Here is an 8201-nt window from a genome sequence, read left to right on the forward strand (position 1 = left end):
AACTCGGAATCTTGGGGTTAGTAGCCCACGATCTTAACCACTTTGCCATATGCGCTTGAGAGCGCGGGCTACTAACCCCAAGATTCCGAATTCGATTCCAGGCAGTGACCTGAATACTACGACTACTACTACTACTACTACTACTACTACTACTAAAGAATAATAATAATAATGATAATAATAATAATATAATAATAATAATAATAATAATAATAATAATAATAATAATAATAATAATAATAGATATGCTAAATAGAACTGGATGCGGATATAAATGTTACGGCAAAACGATCAGCCACCTTTTATATATGGATGACCTAAAACTATACGCTGCAAATGACAAACAGCTGGAAACACTATTAAAGACAGTTCATGGATTTACCAAAGAAATAGATATGAAATTTGGATTAGAAAAATGCGCCAAAGTAACCATGAAAAGAGGAAAACTAGTTAAGAGTAACAACATCACACTAGATAAAACCAATGAAAAAAAAGAATTAGACCAAAGCCAAACTTACAAATAGTTAGGAATCCATGAACTAGATAAGACACAATACACACAAATGAAAGAGAAAATAAAAAAAGAATATTATAGACGAGTTAGATCAATACTAAAAACAGAGCTCAATGCTAAAAACAAGATAATAGGTATCAACACTTTAGCTGTCCCAGTTATAAGTTACAGCTACAATATCCTTAATTGGACACGAAATGAACTGTCCAAAATAGATAGGAAAACAAGAAAAATACTGACAGGATCTAGGATGCATCACCCAAAATCTGACATAGAAAGACTATATATACAACGTATAGAAGGTGGTAGAGGCCTTATACAGCTGGAAAACTACTATAAAATAACCACCATAGGACTGCAAAAATACCTACTTCAGAAGGAAGGAAAACTGATCCAGATAGCAGCAAAACACGAGCAAAACAAAAAACTGTTCTCAGTATTTAAGGAAGCTGACAAATACAAACAAGAAATCATACCACCTAATAAACCCAAAGAAGAAGAAGAAGAAGAAGAAGAAGAAACAACAAAAGTTATAAAACAAATGAAATCCAAACTAAAAATAGAACAGCAACGAGCCATGATAAAACGATGGCAAGAAAAGCCCCTTCATGGTAAATACTGCACTAAACTAAACGCAAAAGAAATAGACAAAGAAAAATCCCAGCAATGGTTGAAAAGCTCAGGACTCAAAGCAGAAACAGAGGGATTTTTAATTGCAGCACAAGACCAAAGCCTCCCCACCAGAAATTACCAAAAAACATGTAATGAAAAGAAATATTACAAGTAACTGCAGAATATGTGGAGATGGACAAGAAACAATAAATCATATTATCTCTAGCTGCCCAGTCCTGGCTAAGAAGGAATATATTCACAGACATGACAGAGTTGGAACCTACATACATTGGAAGCTATGCCAATATTATGGAATAACAACAGAAAAAAGATGGTATAGGCACACACCAGAAAAGGTCACAGAAAACGAGAAAGCAACCATACTCTGGGATATGCCGATACACACAGATAGAGAAATTAAGGCCAACAGACCAGATATAGTTGTCAGAGATCATGAAGAAAAAAAATGCTTTCTAATTGATGTATCAATACCGGCAGATGACAACGTGTCTCTAAAAGAAATGGAGAAACTCTCAAAATACAAAGACCTGGAAATAGAGATAACTAGAATGTGGAACCTGAAAACAGAAACAATTCCTATCATAGTAGGGCATTAGGCATGATAAAAAAATATTCAGACAAATACATAACAAAAACACCAGGACTTACAAACACATATAACATACAGAAAATTGCACTACTAGGCACTGCACACATCCTACGCAGAACACTTTCCATACAATAACCATCAGAGCATCACAACAAATCACAGCACATACCCAAGGCACACAGAGCTGCGCTCGGTAGTGAAGTGAAAGCACGCTATAAAAATAAAACTACTGAATAATAATAATCATAATAATACACTTGCGAAAATTGAATTTTTACTCGCCAAGTACTAACAAAAACAACAAAAATTATTCCTCAAAATAAAGACCATTATTTTCCAAGACTTTCTACGAACTTTTGGGATAACCTTATAACATCGAAAAAATACCTTCGGAATGAGAACCCAGGTTCGAAAGTTCCCCATGACACCTGATGAAGGCTGGAGGGTATATCAGCCGAAACGTTGTGTTAACAACAAACAAGATGAGGACAAATATCCGTCAAATGTCAATGATATATATATATATACATATACATGCAGAACATGAGAGGCTTCTTTCAGTTTCCGTCTACCAAATACACTTACAAGGTTTTGGTTGGCCCGCGGATATATTCGGAGAGACACTTGCCCAAGGTGCCACACAATGGAAGTGAACCCGGGGTCATGTGGTTGGGAAGCAAGCTTCTTACCACACACCCACGCCTGCGCCTGCACACACACACACACACACACACACACACACACATATATATATATATATATATATATATATATATATATATCCATACATATATATATATATGTTTTGACTCTTATTTCTAGCAATACTGGTGCTGACCAACACCCTCTGTCGCTTTAGTGACGATCATATTTGTTGCCTTTCGGTTGTAAATTGCGAATAGCCACCTTAATCTCCTAATATAATAATGAGCGTAGTGTTTTTACAAATTTGTGTGTGTGTCTAGAATCATGCCGGACACGGAGGAGGAGAGAAATAGTAATTCAGTGTAGGAGAAGTAGTGAGAGTAGTAGCCCTGACTAAGAGGGGGTGAAAGAAAGTAATAGCAATGAGAGAAAGGAAGGGTGATAGATGAACAAGGAAGGAAGGGGTGGAAAAAAAATCAGCGTTTCAACTCTGTGTGAGTATGTGTGTGCGTGTACAAGAGAAGTACGTGAATGTTTATGAGTATGATTATTATGTACCTTATTTTTACCTTATTTATATATAAAGTATTACAATTAGCCGTCATTATTGACGGAACGTGGTCAGCTAGAAATTTATAATCGTCATTTCACCATTTTCGGAATCAGTCAACATTTCCATTAAAACTAGCAAGGTGACTTAGGTTCTTTAACCCTCAGCAACAGAGTAATGGGGCACTGATGAAGATTAATCAAATTTAAAATCAGCGTTGGTATGACTCCGTCTTACTTGCCGTCTTACTTGTCTCTCTTGTCAGTCGTTAAAAAAGTGTTCTCACGTGACTAAGAGTTGTTTTGACACTTATTTCTAGCAATGCTGGTGCTGGCCATCCTCCTCCGCCACTTTAGTGCTAGATAATTCAGCGCATGTAATATATGTAATTTATTATTACATTATACTGGTGCTGGTTGTTTATATAAAACACATGCATATGCAAACTACAAACACAGCAGTCATAGAATAGATTAACTATACATAAACAAAAAGCAAACATATACGTGAAACAAACTCCATCAAAAAAAACATAAGCATATATACACATCCCTATGCAAAACAACACAAGACACTGCAAAGCATTCAATGTACGAACGAGCATATTCCGCCATAAAGAAAATAATTTCAGAATATCATACGAGAGTTGACAATCTAGAATATTTGTGATCTGTTGAAGTGGTTCTTTTCCCGGTACATTTACGTATCATGCAGTTAAAAAGAATAAATCACTGCAATTAGTCATTACCAATTTTACTCCATTTTAGACAAGCAGGTTTTGAAAATTGAAAACTTATCAAATTAAACATTAGACTGGGGAAAATTGACTTGGTATCCAACAGAGAAGAAAATATTGCTAGTTAAACAACAATTATCCAGATATTTTATTAGCAACCACAATTACAATCGTATGAAAGTTGAAGAAAAATTTCTTGAAAACAAAAATAGCTGCCACCTGACTGTCTTCCAAATCTCCTAACTATATATATATATATGGGCTACAAGCTACAGTAACACCCACCCTTAGTGGTTAGCCATATTGAGATGGCTAGTATACCTCACATTATTGTGCAGTTACTGTCCACATCTCGTTCAGAGATTTATTATTGCTATATATATATATATATATATATATATATATATATATATATATATATATATATATATAGGTATAAAAAATAATATATAATAAGGGACAAGAACGTGAAATACACAAAGAGACGAACACAAAAAACAGACGGGTCATTCAAAGCCTTTAATCTTCAGTCAGGAACCGGATCATCATAGCAAATTTCGGCTGATTAATCATGATATTGCTCCGAAACGGCCAGCCCCAATGAAAAACTAAGCTGCGAGCATTAGATTTCTTGGAAAAAGGATCGAATGTAAACGAAACAAGGACAGAAAAACGGACGAAGCCACACGAATATAAATACAAAAAAACAAAAACAAAAATAAAAACAAGAATGGTAATAACAGGACAACAGCAGGTGTCTTACGACTTTAGACAAATTTAACTTATCTAGCAGGCGTGTTTTGAAAAAATGCCTTTTCGGCGGACGAAGACAATGTTGAACCGGCAGCGGTCACCAGCGGAATGGCTGGTTATTCAGCAAGTCACATGAGGGTAGAGAGAGAGAGAGAGAAGGAATTAAAGTGGACGGAAGAAACAGAGCGCGCCAAGGATTGACCAGGTCACGTGAGAGTAGGGAGAGAGAGAGAAAGAAGGAATTAAAGAGGATGGAAGGAAGAGGGGGGAAGAGAGAGAGCGCGCCAAAGATGGCTTGGCAACAGAAGCAATGGCGCAAAGCGAGAAAGGCAGAGAAACGTGAGAGAATGGGGGAAGAGGGAGACCAAAGAATCAGAGGCGAAAAAGAGAAAGACAGAAAGTGAGGTATAGAGAAAGTTTGTAGAAGTCGTACAATGGGTGGAATGTAAGCATACATAAGGGAACAAGGTGCACGTTACGCCGCAATAATATAGGTATAAAAATTATATATAAAAAGGGACAAGAACGTGAAATACACATGTGTATATATATATTAGAAGGTTTGGAGATGATGTACAGGTATTTTATATTAGAAGGAATGAGGTACTCAGAAATTCGGATGGTTTTATATTTAAAGATATTTATTTGTATATTACATGTTTTTATACATCATATAACTTATATCATATATCATATATTAGTGCTTTCTCCCATTCTAGTGGGGTTTTCAAATCGAACTAAGTTCCTGTGAAAAGATTTTGACCATTTTATAGTGTTATTGAGTGTGTAGTGGTGGGGAGGGATATAAGATAGTACAAGAGGGCGATGAATGGGGAGAAAGTGAGAGAGAGAGCATGTGTATGTGTGTGTGTGTGTGTGTGTGTGCGTGCGTGCGTGTGTGTGTGCGTGTGTGCGCGTGTGTGCGCGTGTGTGCGCGTGTGTGTGCGTGTGTGTGTTTCTGTATCTGGAAAGAGTGTTAAAGAAAAAAGAGGGGAAGGAAGAAAAGGGAGAGAGGGAAGAAGAAAAGATTATATATATATATATATATATATATATATATATATATATATATATGTATATATGTATATATATATATAATATATATATATATATATTATATATATATATATATATATATATATATTATATATATATATATATATATATATATATATATATATATATATATATATATATATATATATAATATATATATATATATATATATATGTATGTAGAGGCGCAACGGCCCAGTGGTTAGGGCAGCGGACTCGCGGTCGTAGGATCGCAGTTTCGATTCCCAGGCCGGGCGTTGTGTGTGTTTATTGAGCGAAAACACCTAAAGGCCCCACGAGGCTCCGGCAGGGGGGGGTGATCCCTGCTGTACTCTTTCACCACTCTTTCTCCCACTCTTTCTTCTGTTGGCCTGCTCATGACGCATTGTGACCAGCGATGTGTAACTACATCTGATAGACTGGTCGGTCACATGATCACGTGATATATATATATTTATATATATATATGTAGCAATAATAGATCTCTGAGCGAGATGTAAACAGTAGCAGCACGATATCATGTAGTACATTTTCCACCTAAATGTTTCTGACCCACAGGGGACTTATAGTCCCAGGAAGACATCTCCTCCAGCTGGTTAACGACACAAAAAGCGTTGTTTTTTATTTTTTTCTGTTTGGAGGAGGGGAGTCTGGGGCGGGGGTGTTGTTGTTGGTTACCAACGTGTAATTCGTATCTTGTTTTCCTTCCGTCTCTTCTTGCTCTTTCTCTGTTTCTTTTGTTTCTTATATTTTTCCTGCTTCCTTTTCCTTATTATTTTCTTCTGTCGTTTTTCCTCTTGTTGTTCTTGTTGGGGAGGGATTTCAGTTATTTTTTGTGCCGGTTTTTTTTTTTACTTTTTCGCACTCGGAGCGGACGTGACCTATTCCTCCACACTTGAAGCATGTGGGTCGACACCCCTCCACCGAAACTCTTGCACTAAGTCCCTCTCCTATATATATTCTATCGGGCCTCGTTTCTAACGTTTCGTTTGACGCTTGAACCAACAATTCGAGCGTCTGACCCTTCCAGTTAATAGCTTCCCTTTTTCTCATGCTTAGTATATTGATTTCGTCTTCTGCATTGTATATTACTGCTGCGATGATCCAGCTAACGTCATACCCGGCTGGAATCGCTTCAATTACAATTTTTGCAGTTCTCCGGCCTAGGTATGTCAGTAACAGCATTGTTCGGTTCTTAGTGCCTCTGTTGAGATTTGTTTCGCAATGTCGGCACTTTCGAATTGTGCCTCCACTGTTGCTATTCTAGGACCGCGTCCTACGTATTTTATTTTTTCCTATATGGGGGCTAGGCACCTTTTGATAATGTCATTTTTCATTGACATTATTCTTTTATCCTTCCTGTTGTGTATATCTTATATACAACAGTTTTCTCCGCCAAACTCTGTATTATTTCTTTTGGTGGCATTAATTTTGTCTCGTTCCCTGCTTTTTTTTACCATATTTCTGTACTTGAATAGTTGTTCTTTGGTGGTTTTGATTTCCTGAAATTTTCCGCCTACGGCGGCCGGAAGCTATTTCTTTTTATTTCCTCTTGTTTTCCTTGTTGGTTTCCCTCCTCATTAAATTTTCCGCCAACGGCGGCCGAGAGATTATTTTCCTTTCTTTTTCCTTGTTCACCTTGTACATTTCCCTCTAGCACGTGTGGGAAATCCAACCATTCTGCCATTTCTTCTATATTTTCAAGATGGCCTTCAGCCATTTTACAAAAATAAAATTAATTCCTCTAACGGGAACACAATGCAGTTCAAAAATTATTTTTCTCCACAACGATAGCACAACAAAAGCAATTTTCTGCGCCGTATAGCGAAATTACCGTTAAAACGGCGTTAAAAGTTAAATTTTCAACAATGCAGCAATTAACAAGAAAACATTAACAATAATTGACTGGTTACTCACACAGCGAAGAAGCAGTAAACACAGAAGAATGACAATCACCAGCTAGGGATGAGAACTGATTCCAAACGCAAAATACTATATGCTTTTTCCAGTGACAAACCGTCGCTGATCTCGAAAAAGGAGAAACAAACAATAATAAATCTCTGAGCGAGATGTAAACAGTAGCAGCACGACATCGTGAAGTATATTTGCCACCTAAATGTGGCTGGCCCATAGGGGATGATGCTACTGTTGCTTATATAATGTTCAAGGTACCAAGTAGTGGGACTGAACCCGGAACCATGTGGTTGAGGAGCAAGCTTCTTTATTTCATTATATTGGCAATAAAGGCCTTATATCGAGAAAGGAAGCTGCGGGCTGGACATAGACATAATATTATATGAAATGAAAAATGAAAATGATGATTAATGAGGGCAACAAGCGACGCCCGCCGATCGTTGTTTCCCGAGAACATTGATCACTTATAATTCATTAATGAGACAACAAACCTCTTACACTGTTCACAATATTCAAAAACAAAATAAGGCACTAAGCCTCTTACCTTTTTTCCCAACTGGGAACTTTCATGCCCGACTAGGCACCTTGCCTCATTCAAGCACCTGGACGGTGCCAAGTCGAGCCACTTCACATAAACCTAAATGTATCCTCAGAGAAGGAGTTGGTTTCCCATATGACCTCCGCAGCCACCTGCGTAGGCCAGCCAGGGTCCTCAGTGGATAGAATCCCTTCCCTCCGGCCTTTTTTTAACTTCTTCACGAAGTTTTCTAACGTCCCTCCCTTATGGAAGAGGATGGCACAATTTCCACCAA

This window comes from Octopus sinensis, linkage group LG2 (genome assembly GCF_006345805.1).
Source record: "Octopus sinensis linkage group LG2, ASM634580v1, whole genome shotgun sequence".
In the NCBI taxonomy this organism is placed as follows: Eukaryota; Metazoa; Mollusca; class Cephalopoda; order Octopoda; family Octopodidae; genus Octopus; species Octopus sinensis.